The 14380-nt window shown below is 43.0% G+C and overlaps 1 protein-coding gene across 2 annotated transcripts in view; it reads left to right on the top strand.

Annotated features, from left to right (window-relative positions):
• Window positions 1-14380, top strand: part of sno (strawberry notch) — a 468152-nt gene that overhangs the window by 151069 nt on the left and 302703 nt on the right. The window lies entirely within an intron of this gene.

Here is a 14380-nt window from a genome sequence, read left to right as displayed (position 1 = left end):
TTAAGCAGACAAGGTGGGGTGGTATACTAGATATAAAGTTTTAAACCTAGAAAGCACCAATTTTCCACTGATATAGTGATTAGTTGATTATTATCTGCAACAGTTGCAACATACACATTTAGAACACAAAGCACTATTTTTGTGGTCCTTTGTGAAGTCTGAGGGATGAAGTTGATGAAATGGTTTCATGTATTATTATTATATGGTGGTAAGGTTTTAAGCTGCTTATTATGAGAATCTGTTTTGTGTAATCAGAAGATACCATTTACTCTGAATGTAGGTAGCCACATAGAAAGAATTACGTAATGAAAAAGGAAACAACAAATGGCATGTGCAGAGATGTTACCAACATTATAGGTACTAAAATTCTGAAGTTGATTTTGTAACTACTGAGCCTTTATATTGTGGTATCCTTGGCAGTCTAACAGTGGGCTCCAGTTATTATACTGATACCATATAATGTTCATACTTTATCTATCTGACAGAATCATTTGCATTTGGAATCTACATACTTCGTCATTTTAGGTTTATTGAAATGTACTCAACTGATGTATTCTGTGAACTGTGGATAAAGTTTAGAGTTTTTATATGAAACCAATAAGATGCATCAAATTGGATTGTTGGTACATAGAGTATGTAGCTAATTGTGATGGGAGAGTGAATAATGCATTTGATGAAAGATACATACCTGTAGACAGAACCCTGTGAGCATTTGAGAGAGCTCTTGCATGCAAGGTGTTAAAACAACAACATCTAACCACCTGCAAATTAGGGTGAATCCTTGATAATTCATCACCATTGACAACCAGAAAGTCTGTAGATACTTGCCCACAGGAACATAGTGACTGTATGGTAATCTTCTCAGATCTATGGCATCACAGCACAACTGATGTGGTGACTCATTATCGTGCTTGCCTGGCATGCTGTGATATGCTTGCCCATGACCTAACATTTAGTCATATGTTTTTATATTTTTGCTCACGTGCACCAGTCTCCTCCATGCCTATGTACCCAGCAGGTAATCTTACTACAATTGAGCCTGTTTTAGAACTTGAGTGTGGGTCAAGCTCTTCAGCATTTGCTTGCTGTTATGGCATTAATTAGAGTAGCTCCCACACCGTAAACGGGGAGGTGAGGAGCCTTGTTTCTCATACTTGTGGGGGAGGTGAGCTCTGTTCCTCAGATACTGGTAGGGGAGATGAGAGGCCTTGTTCCTTAGGAACTGGTTGGGAAGGTAAGGAGTCTTGTATTCAAGATACTGGTAGGGGTGGCGAAAAGCCTTGTTCCACGGGTTTTGGTGGAGGAGGCAATGAGCCTTGTACCACAAGTACTGTTGGGGAGATGAGTATGATTGTTCTTCAGATAATGGTAGGGGATGTAAGGAGCATTATTCTTCAGATACTGGTTGTGGATGCAAGGAGCCTTGTTTTTCAGGTAGTGTGTGTGTGTGTGTGTGTGTGTGTGTGTGTGTGTGTGTGTGGTGGTGGGGGGGGCAAAGAGCCTTGTTCCTCAGGTATTTATGGGGGAGATGAGGAGCCTTGCTCCTCAGATACTGGTGGGGGATAAAAGGAGCATTGTTCTTCTGATACTGGTAGTGGAGGTGAGGAGCCTTGTTCCTCAGGTACTGGTGGGGGAAGCAAGGAGTCTTGTTCCTCATGTACTAATGGAGGAGGTTAGGAGTCTTGTTCATCATGTACCATTGGAGGAGGTTAGGAGCCTTGTTCCTCAGTTACTGTTGGAGGCGAGGGCCTTGTTCCTCAGACATTGGCAGGGGAGGTTAGGAACCTCATTTCTTTGGCAATGATAAGGGGAGGCGAGGAGCCTTGTTCCTCAGGTACTGGTGGGGAATATGAGGAGCATTCTTCTAAAGGTACTGGTGGGTGAGGCAAAGAACCCTGTTCCTCAGATATTTGATGGGAAGCCATGGAGTCATATTCCTCAGGCTCTGGTGTAGGACGCAAGGAGCAGTGTTTTTCAGATACTGGTGGGGGTGGCGGGGAGCTTTATTACGCATGTACAGATGGGGGAGATGATCAGCCACTGAGGAGGGAGGCAATGTGCCTTGAGTCTTAGTTGCTGCTGAGGAAGGTGAGCAGACATATTCTTCCAATACTAGTGTGGGAAGCAAGGAGCATTGTTCCTTAAATTCTGGTATGGTTAGATATGGTATATATTTAGAAAAAATAATGGAAATTATGAACGTCCTTGGTGTTGTGGTTAGTGTCTCAGACTGTGACTCATTCATAGGCCATATGTATTTGAGATGCATAGGTTTGAAAATTGGTCGTGGCAGTTGATCCACAGTCAGACAAGCTGTTCATCTTTCCCTAGGGGTTAGTTGATAAACTGGATTCATGGCTTAGGCTACGGCATACACATTCGCACATACAAGAGGGTGAAAGGCATGCAAGGAATAGAGTGAATTGGAACAATGTGGTATACCAGGGTCGATGTGCTGTCAGTGGATTGAACCAGGAAACAGACGAAAGAATGGCCCAACCCACCCACATACACATGTATATACATACACGTTCACACACGCAAATATACATACCTATCCATCTCAATGTACACATATATATACACACACAGACATATACATATATACACATCTACATAATTCATACTGTCTGCCTTTATTTATTCCCAACGCCACCTCGCTACACATGGAATAACAACCCTCTCCCCCCTCATGTGTGTGAGGTAGCGTTAGGAAAAGTCAACAAAGGCCCCATTCGTTCACATTCAGTGTGAACGAATATATATATATATATATGTATATTTTTTTTTTTATACTTTGTCGCTGTCTCCCGCGTTTGCGAGGTAGCGCAAGGAAACAGACGAAAGAAATGGCCCAACCCCCCCCATACACATGTATATACATACGTCCACACACGCAAATATACATACCTACACAGCTTTCCATGGTTTACCCCAGACGCTTCACATGCCTTGATTCAATCCACTGACAGCACGTCAACCCCGGTATACCACATCGCTCCAATTCACTCTATTCCTTGCCCTCCTTTCACCCTCCTGCATGTTCAGGCCCCGATCACACAAAATCTTTTTCACTCCATCTTTCCACCTCCAATTTGGTCTCCCTCTTCTCCTCGTTCCCTCCACCTCCGACACATATATCCTCTTGGTCAATCTTTCCTCATTCATTCTCTCCATGTGCCCAAACCACTTCAAAACACCCTCTTCTGCTCTCTCAACCACGCTCTTTTTATTTCCACACATCTCTCTTACCCTTACGTTACTCACTCGATCAAACCACCTCACACCACACATTGTCCTCAAACATCTCATTTCCAGCACATCCATCCTCCTGCGCACAACTCTATCCATAGCCCACGCCTCACAACCATACAACATTGTTGGAACCACTATTCCTTCAAATATACATACCTACACAATTTTCTTTATTTTAAACTATTCGCCATTTCCTGCGTTAGCGAGGTAGTGTTAAGAACAGAGGACTGGGCCCTTTTTGGAATATCCTCACCTGGCCCCCCTCTGTTCCTTCTTTTGGAAAATTAAAAAAAAAACGAGAGGGGAGGATTTCCAGCCCCCCACTCCCTCCCCTTTTAGTCGCCTTCTATGACATGCAGGGAATACGTGGGAAGTATTCTTAATCCCCTATCCCCAGGGATAATATATATATATATATATATATATATATATATATATATATATATATATATATATATATATATATATATATGGCAGACAGTATGAATTATGTACATGTGTATATATGTATATGTCTGTGTGTGTATATATATGTGTACATTGAGATGTACAATTGGGAGGTGAGTTTGAATGGAGAAAAACTGGAGGAAGTGAAGTGTTTTAGATATCTGGGAGTGGATCTGTCAGCGGATGGAACCATGGAAGCGGAAGTGGATCATAGGGTGGGGGAGGGGGCAAAAATTTTGGGAGCCTTGAAAAATGTGTGGAAGTCGAGAACATTATCTCGGAAAGCAAAAATGGGTATGTTTGAAGGAATAGTGGTTTCAACAATGTTGTATGGTTGCGAGGCGTGGGCTATGGATAGAGTTGTGCGCAGGAGGATGGATGTGCTGGAAATGAGATGTTTGAGGACAATGTGTGGTGTGAGGTGGTTTGATCGAGTAAGTAACGTAAGGGTAAGAGAGATGTGTGGAAATAAAAAGAGCGTGGTTGAGAGAGCAGAAGAGGGTGTTTTGAAATGGTTTGGGCACATGGAGAGAATGAGTGAGGAAAGATTGACCAAGAGGATATATGTGTCGGAGGTGGAGGGAACGAGGAGAAGAGGGAGACCAAATTGAAGGTGGAAAGATGGAGTGAAAAAGATTTTGTGTGATCGGGGCCTGAACATGCAGGAGGGTGAAAGGAGGGCAAGGAATAGAGTGAATTGGAGCGATGTGGTATACAGGGGTTGACGTGCTGTCAGTGGATTGAATCAAGGCATGTGAAGCGTCTGGGGTAAACCATGGAAAGCTGTGTAGGTATGTATATTTGCGTGTGTGGACGTGTGTATGTACATGTGTATGGGGGGGGGTTGGGCCATTTCTTTCGTCTGTTTCCTTGCGCTACCTCGCAAACGCGGGAGACAGCGACAAAGTATAAAAAAAAAAAAAAAGAAATATATATATATATATATATATATATATATATATATATATATATATATATATATATATATATTTTTTTTTTTTCATACTATTCGCCATCTCCTGCATTAGCGAGGTAGCGTTAAGAACAGAGGACTGGACCTTTGAGGGAATATCCTCACCTGGCCCCCCTTCTCTGTCCCTTCTTTTGGAAAATTAAAAAAAAAACGAGGGGAGGATTTCCAGCCCCCCGCTCCCTTCCCTTTTAGTCGCCTTCTACAACACGCAGGGAATACGTGGGAAGTATTCTTTCTCCCCTATCCCCAGGGATAATATATATATATATATATATATATATATATATATATATATATATATATATATATATGTGGGGATAGAGGAGAAAGAATACTTCTCACGCATTCCTCGCATGTCGTAGAAGGCGACTAGGCAACTAAAGGGGACAGGAGCAGGGGGGCTGGAAACCCTCCCTTCCTTGTACTTTAACTTTCTTAAAGGGGAAACAGAAAGAGTCATGTGGGGAGTGCTCATCCTCCTTGAAGTCTCAGATTGGGGTGTCTAAATGTGTGTGGATTTAACCAAGATGAGAAAAAAGGAGAGATAGGTAATATGTTTGAGGAAAGGAACCTGGATGTTTTGGCTCTGAGTGAAACGAAGCTCATGGGTAAAGGGGAAGAGTGGTTTGGGAATGTCTTGGGAGTAAAGTCAGGGGTTAGTGAGAGGACAAGAGCAATGGAAGGAATGGCACTACTCCTGAAACAGGAGTGGTGGGAGTGTGTGATAGAGTGTAAGAAAGTAAGCTCTAGATTGATATGCATAAAACTGAAAGTTGATGGAGAGAGATGGGTGATTATTGGTGCATATGCACCTGGGCATGAGTAGAAAGATCATGAGAGGCAAGTGTTTTGGGAGTAGCTGAGTGAGTGTGTTAGTAGTTTTGATGCACAAGACCGGGTTATAGTGGTGGGGGATTTGAATGCAAAGGTGAGTAATGTGGCAGTTGAGGGAATAATTGGTGTACATGGGGTGTTCAGTGTTGTAAATGGAAATGGTGAAGAGCTTGTAGATTTATGTGCTGAAAAAGGACTGGTGATTGGGAATACCTGGTTTAAAAAGAGAGATATACATAAGTATACGTATGTAAGTAGGAGAGATGGCCAGAGAGCTTTATTGGATTACATGTTAATGTGTTTGATGATAGAGTGGCAGATATAGGGTGTTTTGGTCGAGGTGGTGTGCAAAGTGAGAGGGTTAGGGAAAATGATTTGGTAAACAGAGAAGAGGTAGTGAAAGCTTTGCAGAAGATGAAAGCCGGCAAGGCAGCAGGTTTGGATGGTATTGCAGTGGAATTTATTAAAAAAGGGGGTGACTGTATTGTTGACTGGTTGGTAAGGTTATTTAATGTATGTATGACTCATGGTGAGGTGCCTGAGGATTGGCGGAATGCGTGCATAGTGCCATTGTACAAAGGCAAAGGGGATAAGAGTGAGTGCTCAAATTACAGAGGTATAAGTTTGTTGAGTATTCCTGGTAAATTATATGGGAGGGTATTAATTGAGAGGGTGAAGGCATGTACAGAGCATCAGATTGGGGAAGAGCAGTGTGGTTTCAGAAGTGGTAGAGGATGTATGGATCAGGTGTTTGCTTTGAAGAATGTATTTGAGAAATACTTAGAAAAGCAAATGGATTTGTATGTAGCATTTATGGATCTGGAGAAGGCATATGATAGAGTTGATAGAGATGCTCTGTGGAAGGTATTAAGAATATATGGTGTGGGAGGCAAGTTGTTAGAAGCAGTGAAAAGTTTTTATCGAGGATGTAAGGCATGTGTACGTGTAGGAAGAGAGGAAAGTGATTGGTTCTCAGTGAATGTAGGTTTGCGGCAGGGGTGTGTGATGTCTCCATGGTTGTTTAATTTGTTTATGGATGGGGTTGTTAGGGAGGTAAATGCAAGAGTTTTGGAAAGAGGGGCAAGTATGAAGTCTGTTGTGGATGAGAGAGCTTGGGAAGTGAGTCAGTTGTTGTTCGCTGATGACACAGCGCTGGTGGCTGATTCATGTGAGAAACTGCAGAAGCTAGTGACTGAGTTTGGTAAAGTGTGTGGAAGAAGAAAGTTAAGAGTAAATGTGAATAAGAGCAAGGTTATTAGGTACAGTAGGGTTGAGGGTCAAGTCAATTGGGAGGTGAGTTTGAATGGAGAAAAACTGGAGGAAGTGAAATGTTTTAGATATCTGGGAGTGGATCTGGCAGCGGATGGAACCATGGAAGCGGAAGTGGATCATAGGGTGGGGGAGGGGGCGAAAATTCTGGGGGCCTTGAAGAATGTGTGGAAGTCGAGAACATTATCTCGGAAAGCAAAAATGGGTATGTTTGAAGGAATAGTGGTTCCAACAATGTTGTATGGTTGCGAGGCGTGGGCTATGGATAGAGTTGTGCGCAGGAGGATGGATGTGCTGGAAATGAGATGTTTGAGGACAATGTGTGGTGTGAGGTGGTTTGATCGAGTGAGTAACGTAAGGGTAAGAGAGATGTGTGGAAATAAAAAGAGCGTGGTTGAGAGAGCAGAAGAGGGTGTTTTGAAGTGGTTTGGGCACATGGAGAGGATGAGTGAGGAAAGATTGACCAAGAGGATATATGTGTCGGAGGTGGAGGGAACAAGGAGAAGAGGGAGACCAAATTGGAGGTGGAAAGATGGAGTGAAAAAGATTTTGTGTGATCGGGGCCTGAACATGCAGGAGGGTGAAAGGAGGGCAAGGAATAGAGTGAATTGGAGCGATGTGGTATACCGGGGCTGACGTGCTGTCAGTGGATTGAATCAAGGCATGTGAAGCGTCTGGGGTAAACCATGGAAAGCTGTGTAGGTATGTATATTTGCGTGTGTGGACGTATGTATATACATGTGTATGGGGGGGGGGGTTGGGCCATTTCTTTCGTCTGTTTCCTTGCGCTACCTCGCAAATGCGGGAGACAGCGACAAAGTATAAAAAAAAAAAAAAAAATGTTAATTGATAGGTGCGCGAAAGAGAGACTTTTGGATGTTAATGTGCTGAGAGGTGCAACTGGAGGGATGTCAGATCATTATCTTGTGGAGGCGAAGGTGAAGATTTGTATGGGTTTTCAGAAAAGAAGAGAGAATGTTGGGGTGAAAAGAGTGGTGAGAGTAAGTGAGCTTGGGAAGGAGACTTGTGCGAGGAAGTACCAGGAGAGATTGAGTACAGAATGGAAAAAGGTGAGAACAAAGGAGGTAGGGGGAGTGGGGGAGGAATGGGATGTATTTAGGGAAGCAGTAATGGCTTGTGCAAAAGATGCTTGTGGCATGAGAAGTGTGGGAGGTGGGCAGATTTGAAAGGTTAGTGAGTGGTGGGATGAAGAAGTAAGATTATTAGTGAAAGAGAAGAGAGAGGTATTTGGATGATTTTTGCAGGGAGATAGTTCAAATGACTGGGAGATGTATAAAAGAAAGGGGCAAGAGGTGAAAAAGAGGGCAAATGAGAGATGGGGTGAGAGAGTATTATTAAATTTTAGGGAGAATAAAAAGATGTTCTGGAAGGAGGTAAATAAAGTGCGTAAGACAAGGGAACAAATGGGAACTTAAGTGAAGGGGGCTAATGGGGAGGTGATAACAAGTAGTGGTGATGTGAGAAGGAGATGGAGTGAGTATTTTGAAGGTTTGTTGAATGTGTTTGATGATAGAGTGGCAGATATAGGGTGTTTTGGTTGAGGTGGTGTGCAAAGTGAGAGGGTTAGGGAAAATAATTTTTGTTAACTGAGAAGAGGTAGTAAAAGCTTTGCGGAAGATGAAAGCTGGCAAGGCAGCGGGTTTGGATGGTATTGCGGTAGATTTTATTAAAAAAAAAGGGGGTGATTATGTTGTTGACTGGTTGGTAAGGTTATTTAATGTATGTATGTATGTCTCATGGTGAGGTGCCTGAGGATTAATGGAATGCTTGCATAGTGCCATTGTACAAAGGCAATGGGGATAAGAGTGAGTGCTCAAATTACAGAGGTATAAGTTTGTTGAGTATTCCTGGAAAATTATATGGGAGGGTATTGATTGAGAGGGTGAAGGCATGTACAGAGCATGGGATTGGGGAAGAGAGGTGTGGTTTCAGAAGTGGTAGAGGATGTGTGGATCAGGTATTTGCTTTAAAGAATGTATGTGAGAAATACTTAGAAAAGTAAATGGATTTGTATGTAGCATTCATGGATCTGGAGAAGGCATATGATCGAGTTGATAGAGATGCTCTATGGAAGGTATTAAGAATATATGGTGTGGGAGGCAAGTTGTTAAAAGCAGTGAAATGTTTTTATCGAGGATGTGTACGTGTAGGAAGAGAGGAAAGTGATTGGTTCTCAGTGGATGTAAGTTTGCAGCAGGGGTGTGTGATGTTTCCATGGTTGTTTAATATGTTTATGGATAGGTTGTTAGGGAGGTGAATGCAAGAGTTTTGGAAAGAGGGGCAAGTATGCAGTCTGTTGTGGATGAAAGAGCTTGGGAAGTGAGTCAGTTGTAGTTCGCTGATGATACAGCGTTGTTAGCTGATTCGTGTGAGAAACTGCAGAAGCTGGTGACTGAGTTTGGTAAAGTGTGTGAAAGAAGAAAGCTGAGAGTAAATGTGAATAAGAGCAAGGCTATTAGGTACAGTAGGGTTGAGGGACAAGTCATTTGGGATTTAAATTTGAATGGAGAAAAACTTGAGGAAGTGAAGTGTTTTAGATATGTAGGAGTGAATTTGGCAGCAGATGGAACCAAGGAAGCGGAAGTGAATTGTAGGGTGGGGGAAGGGGCGAAAGTTCTGGGAGCATTGAAGAATGCGTGGAAGTTGAGAACATTATCTTGGAAAGCAAAAATGGGTATGTTTGAAGGAATATTAGTTCCAACAATGTTATATGGTTGCGAGGTGTGGGCTATGGATAGAGTTGTGCGGAGGAGGGTGGATGTGCTGGAAAGGAGATGTTTGAGGACAATATGTGGTGTGAGGTGGTTTGATCGAGTAAGTAATGATAGGGTAAGAGAGATGTGAGGTAATAAAAAAGAGTGTGGTTGAGAGAGCAGAAGAGGGTGTTTTGAAATGGTTTGGGCACATGGAGAGAATGAGTGAGGAAAGATTGACCAAGAGGATATATGTGTCGGAGGTGGAGGGAACGAGGAGAAGAGGGAGACCAAATTGGAGGTGGAAAGATGGAGTGAAAAAGATTTTGTGTGATCGGGGCCTGAACATGCAGGAGGGTGAAAGGAGGGCAAGGAATAGAGTGAATTGGAGCGATGTGGTATACTGGGGTTGACGTGCTGTCAGTGGATTGAATCGGGGCATGTGAAGCGTCTGGGGTAAACCATGGAAAGCTGTGTAGGTATGTATATTTGCGTGTGTGGACGTATGTATATACATGTGTATAGGGGTGGGTTGGGCCATTTCTTTCATCTGTTTCCTTGCGCTACCTCGCAAACGCGGGAGACAGCAACAAAGCAAAAAAAAAATATATATATATAAATATATATATGGTGGTGTGCAAAGTGAGAGGGTTAGGGAAAATGATTTGGTAAACAGAGAAGAGGTAGTGAAAGCTTTGCAGAAGATGAAAGCCGGCAAGGCAGCAGGGTTTGGATGGTATTGCAGTGGAATTTATTAAAAAAGGGGGTGACTGTATTGTTGACTGGTTGGTAAGGTTATTTAATGTATGTATGACTCATGGTGAGGTGCCTGAGGATTGGCGGAATGCGTGCATAGTGCCATTGTACAAAGGCAAAGGGGATAAGAGTGAGTGCTCAAATTACAGAGGTATAAGTTTGTTGAGTATTCCTGGTAAATTATATGGGAGGGTATTGATTGAGAGGGTGAAGGCATGTACAGAGCATCAGATTGGGGAAGAGCAGTGTGGTTTCAGAAGTGGTAGAGGATGTGTGGATCAGGTGTTTGCTTTGAAGAATGTATGTGAGAAATACTTAGAAAAGCAAATGGATTTGTATGTAGCATTTATGGATCTGGAGAAGGCATATGATAGAGTTGATAGAGATGCTCTGTGGAAGGTATTAAGAATATATGGTGTGGGAGGAAAGTTGTTAGAAGCAGTGAAAAGTTTTTATCGAGGATGTAAGGCATGTGTACGTGTAGGAAGAGAGGAAAGTGATTGGTTCTCAGTGAATGTAGGTTTGCGGCAGGGGTGTGTGATGTCTCCATGGTTGTTTAATTTGTTTATGGATGGGGTTGTTAGGGAGGTAAATGCAAGAGTTTTGGAAAGAGGGGCAAGTATGAAGTCTGTTGTGGATGAGAGAGCTTGGGAAGTGAGTCAGTTGTTGTTCGCTGATGATACAGCGCTGGTGGCTGATTCATGTGAGAAACTGCAGAAGCTGGTGACTGAGTTTGGTAAAGTGTGTGGAAGAAGAAAGTTAAGAGTAAATGTGGATAAGAGCAAGGCTATTAGGTACAGTAGGGTTGAGGGTCAAGTCAATTGGGAGGTGAGTTTGAATGGAGAAAAACTGGAGGAAGTGAAGTGTTTTAGATATCTGGGAGTGGATCTGGCAGCGGATGGAACCATGGAAGCGGAAGTGGATCATAGGGTGGGGGAGGGGGCGAAAATTCTGGGGGCCTTGAAGAATGTGTGGAAGTCGAGAACATTATCTCGGAAAGCAAAAATGGGTATGTTTGAAGGAATAGTGGTTCCAACAATGTTGTATGGTTGCGAGGCGTGGGCTATGGATAGAGTTGTGCGCAGGAGGATGGATGTGCTGGAAATGAGATGTTTGAGGACAATGTGTGGTGTGAGGTGGTTTGATCGAGTGAGTAACGTAAGGGTAAGAGAGATGTGTGGAAATAAAAAGAGCGTGGTTGAGAGAGCAGAAGAGGGTGTTTTGAAGTGGTTTGGGCACATGGAGAGAATGAGTGAGGAAAGATTGACCAAGAGGATATATGTGTCGGAGGTGGAGGGAGCAAGGAGAAGAGGGAGACCAAATTGGAGGTGGAAAGATGGAGTGAAAAAGATTTTGTGTGATCGGGGCCTGAACATGCAGGAGGGTGAAAGGAGGGCAAGGAATAGAGTGAATTGGAGCGATGTGGTATACCGGGGTTGACGTGCTGTCAGTGGATTGAATCAAGGCATGTGAAGCGTCTGGGTTAAACCATGGAAAGCTGTGTAGGTATGTATATTTGCGTGTGTGGACGTATGTATATACATGTGTATGGGGGGGGTTGGGCCATTTCTTTCGTCTGTTTCCTTGCGCTACCTCGCAAACGCAGGAGACAGCGACAAAGTATAAAAATATATATATATATATATATATATATATATATATATATATATATATATATATATATATATATATATATATATATTTTTTTTTTTTTTCATACTATTCGCCATTTCCCGCGATAGCGAGGTAGCGTTAAGAACAGAGGACTGGGCCTTTGAGGGAATATCCTCACCTGGCCCCCTTCTCTGTTCCTTCTTTGGAAAAATTAAAAAAAAAAACGAGAGGATATATATATATATATATATATATATATATATATATATATATATATATATATATATATATATATTATGTATTTTTATTTTGCTTTGTCGCTGTCTCCCGCATTTGCGAGGTAGCGCAAGGAAACAGACGAAAGAAATGGCCCAACCCACCCCCCTACACATGTATATACATACACGTCCACACACGCAAATATACATACCTATACATCTCAATGTACACATATATACACACACAGACACATACATATATACCCATGCACACAATTCACACTGTCTGCCTTTATTCATTCCCATCACCACCTCGCCACACATGGAATACCATCCCCCTCCCCCCTCATGTGTGCGAGGTAGCGCTAGGAAAAGACAACAAAGGCCCCATTCGTTCACACTCAGTCTCTAGCTGTCATGCAATAATGCCTGAAACCACAGCTCCCTTTCCACATCCAGGCCCCACAGAACTTTCCATGGTTTACCCCAGACGCTTCACATGCCCTAATTCAATCCACTGACAGCACGTCAACCCCTGGTATACCACATCGATCCAATTCACTCTATTCCTTGCCCGCCTTTCACCCTCCTGCATGTTCAGGCCCCGATCACTCAAAATCTTTTTCACTCCATCTTTCCACCTCCAATTTGGTCTCCCACTTCTCCTCGTTCCCTCCACCTCCAACACATATATCCTTTTGGTCAATCTTTCCTCACTCATTCTCTCCATGTGCCCAAACCATTTCAAAACACCCTCTTCTGCTCTCTCAACCACGCTCTTTTTATTTCCACACATCTCTCTTACCCTTACATTACTTACTCGATCAAACCACCTCACACCACATATTGTCCTCAAACATCTCATTTCCAGCACATCCACCCTCCTGCGCACAACTCTGTCCATAGCCCACGCCTCGCAACCATACAACGTTGTTGGAACCACTATTCCTTCAAACATACCCATTTTTGCTTTCCGAGATAATGTATATATATATATATATATATGTATATATATATATATAGAGGGTGAAGGCATGTACAGAGCGTCAGATTGGGGAAGAGCAGTGTGGTTTCAGAAGTGGTAGAGGATGTGTGGATCAGGTGTTTGCTTTGAAGAATGTATGTGAGAAATACTTAGAAAAGCAAATGGATTTGTATGTAGCATTTATGGATCTGGAGAAGGCATACGATAGAGTTGATAGAGATGCTCTGTGGAAGGTATTAAGAATATATGGTGTGGGAGGAAAGTTGTTAGAAGCAGTGAAAAGTTTTTATCGAGGATGTAAGGCATGTGTACGTGTAGGAAGAGAGGAAAGTGATTGGTTCTCAGTGAATGTAGGTTTGCGGCAGGGGTGTGTGATGTCTCCATGGTTGTTTAATTTGTTTATGGATGGGGTTGTTAGGGAGGTAAATGCAAGAGTTTTGGAAAGAGGGGCAAGTATGAAGTCTGTTGTGGATGAGAGAGCTTGGGAAGTGAGTCAGTTGTTGTTCGCTGATGATACAGCGCTGGTGGCTGATTCATGTGATAAACTGCAGAAGCTGGTGACTGAGTTTGATAAAGTGTGTGGAAGAAGAAAGTTAAGAGTAAATGTGAATAAGAGCAAGGTTATTAGGTACAGTAGGGTTGAGGGTCAAGTCAATTGGGAGGTGAGTTTGAATGGAGAAAAACTGGAGGAAGTGAAGTGTTTTAGATATCTGGGAGTGGATCTGGCAGTGGATAGAACCATGGAAGCGGAAGTGGATCATAGGGTGGGGGAGGGGGCGAAAATTCTGGAGGCCTTGAAGAATGTGTGGAAGTCGAGAACATTATCTCGGAAAGCAAAAATGGGTATGTTTGAAGGAATAGTGGTTCCAACAATGTTGTATGGTTGCGAGGCGTGGGCTATGGATAGAGTTGTGCGCAGGAGGATGGATGTGCTGGAAATGAGATGTTTGAGGACAATGTGTGGTGTGAGGTGGTTTGATCGAGTGAGTAACGTAAGGGTAAGAGAGATGTGTGGAAATAAAAAGAGCGTGGTTGAGAGAGCAGAAGAGGGTGTTTTGAAGTGGTTTGGGCACATGGAGAGGATGAGTGAGGAAAGATTGACCAAGAGGATATATGTGTCTGAGGTGGAGGGAGCAAGGAGAAGAGGGAGACCAAATTGGAGGTGGAAAGATGGAGTGAAAAAGATTTTGTGTGATCGGGGCCTGAACATGCAGGAGGGTGAAAGGAGGGCAAGGAATAGAGTGAATTGGAGCGATGTGGTATACCGGGGTTGACGTGCTGTCAGTGGATTGAATCAAGGCATGTGAAGCGTCTG

The sequence above is a fragment of the Panulirus ornatus genome, chromosome 58, assembly GCF_036320965.1.
Source record: "Panulirus ornatus isolate Po-2019 chromosome 58, ASM3632096v1, whole genome shotgun sequence".
NCBI classification, from domain to species: Eukaryota; Metazoa; Arthropoda; class Malacostraca; order Decapoda; family Palinuridae; genus Panulirus; species Panulirus ornatus.
The sequence above is the reverse complement of the archived record's forward strand: the minus strand, read 5'-3'. Positions and strand labels throughout refer to the sequence as shown.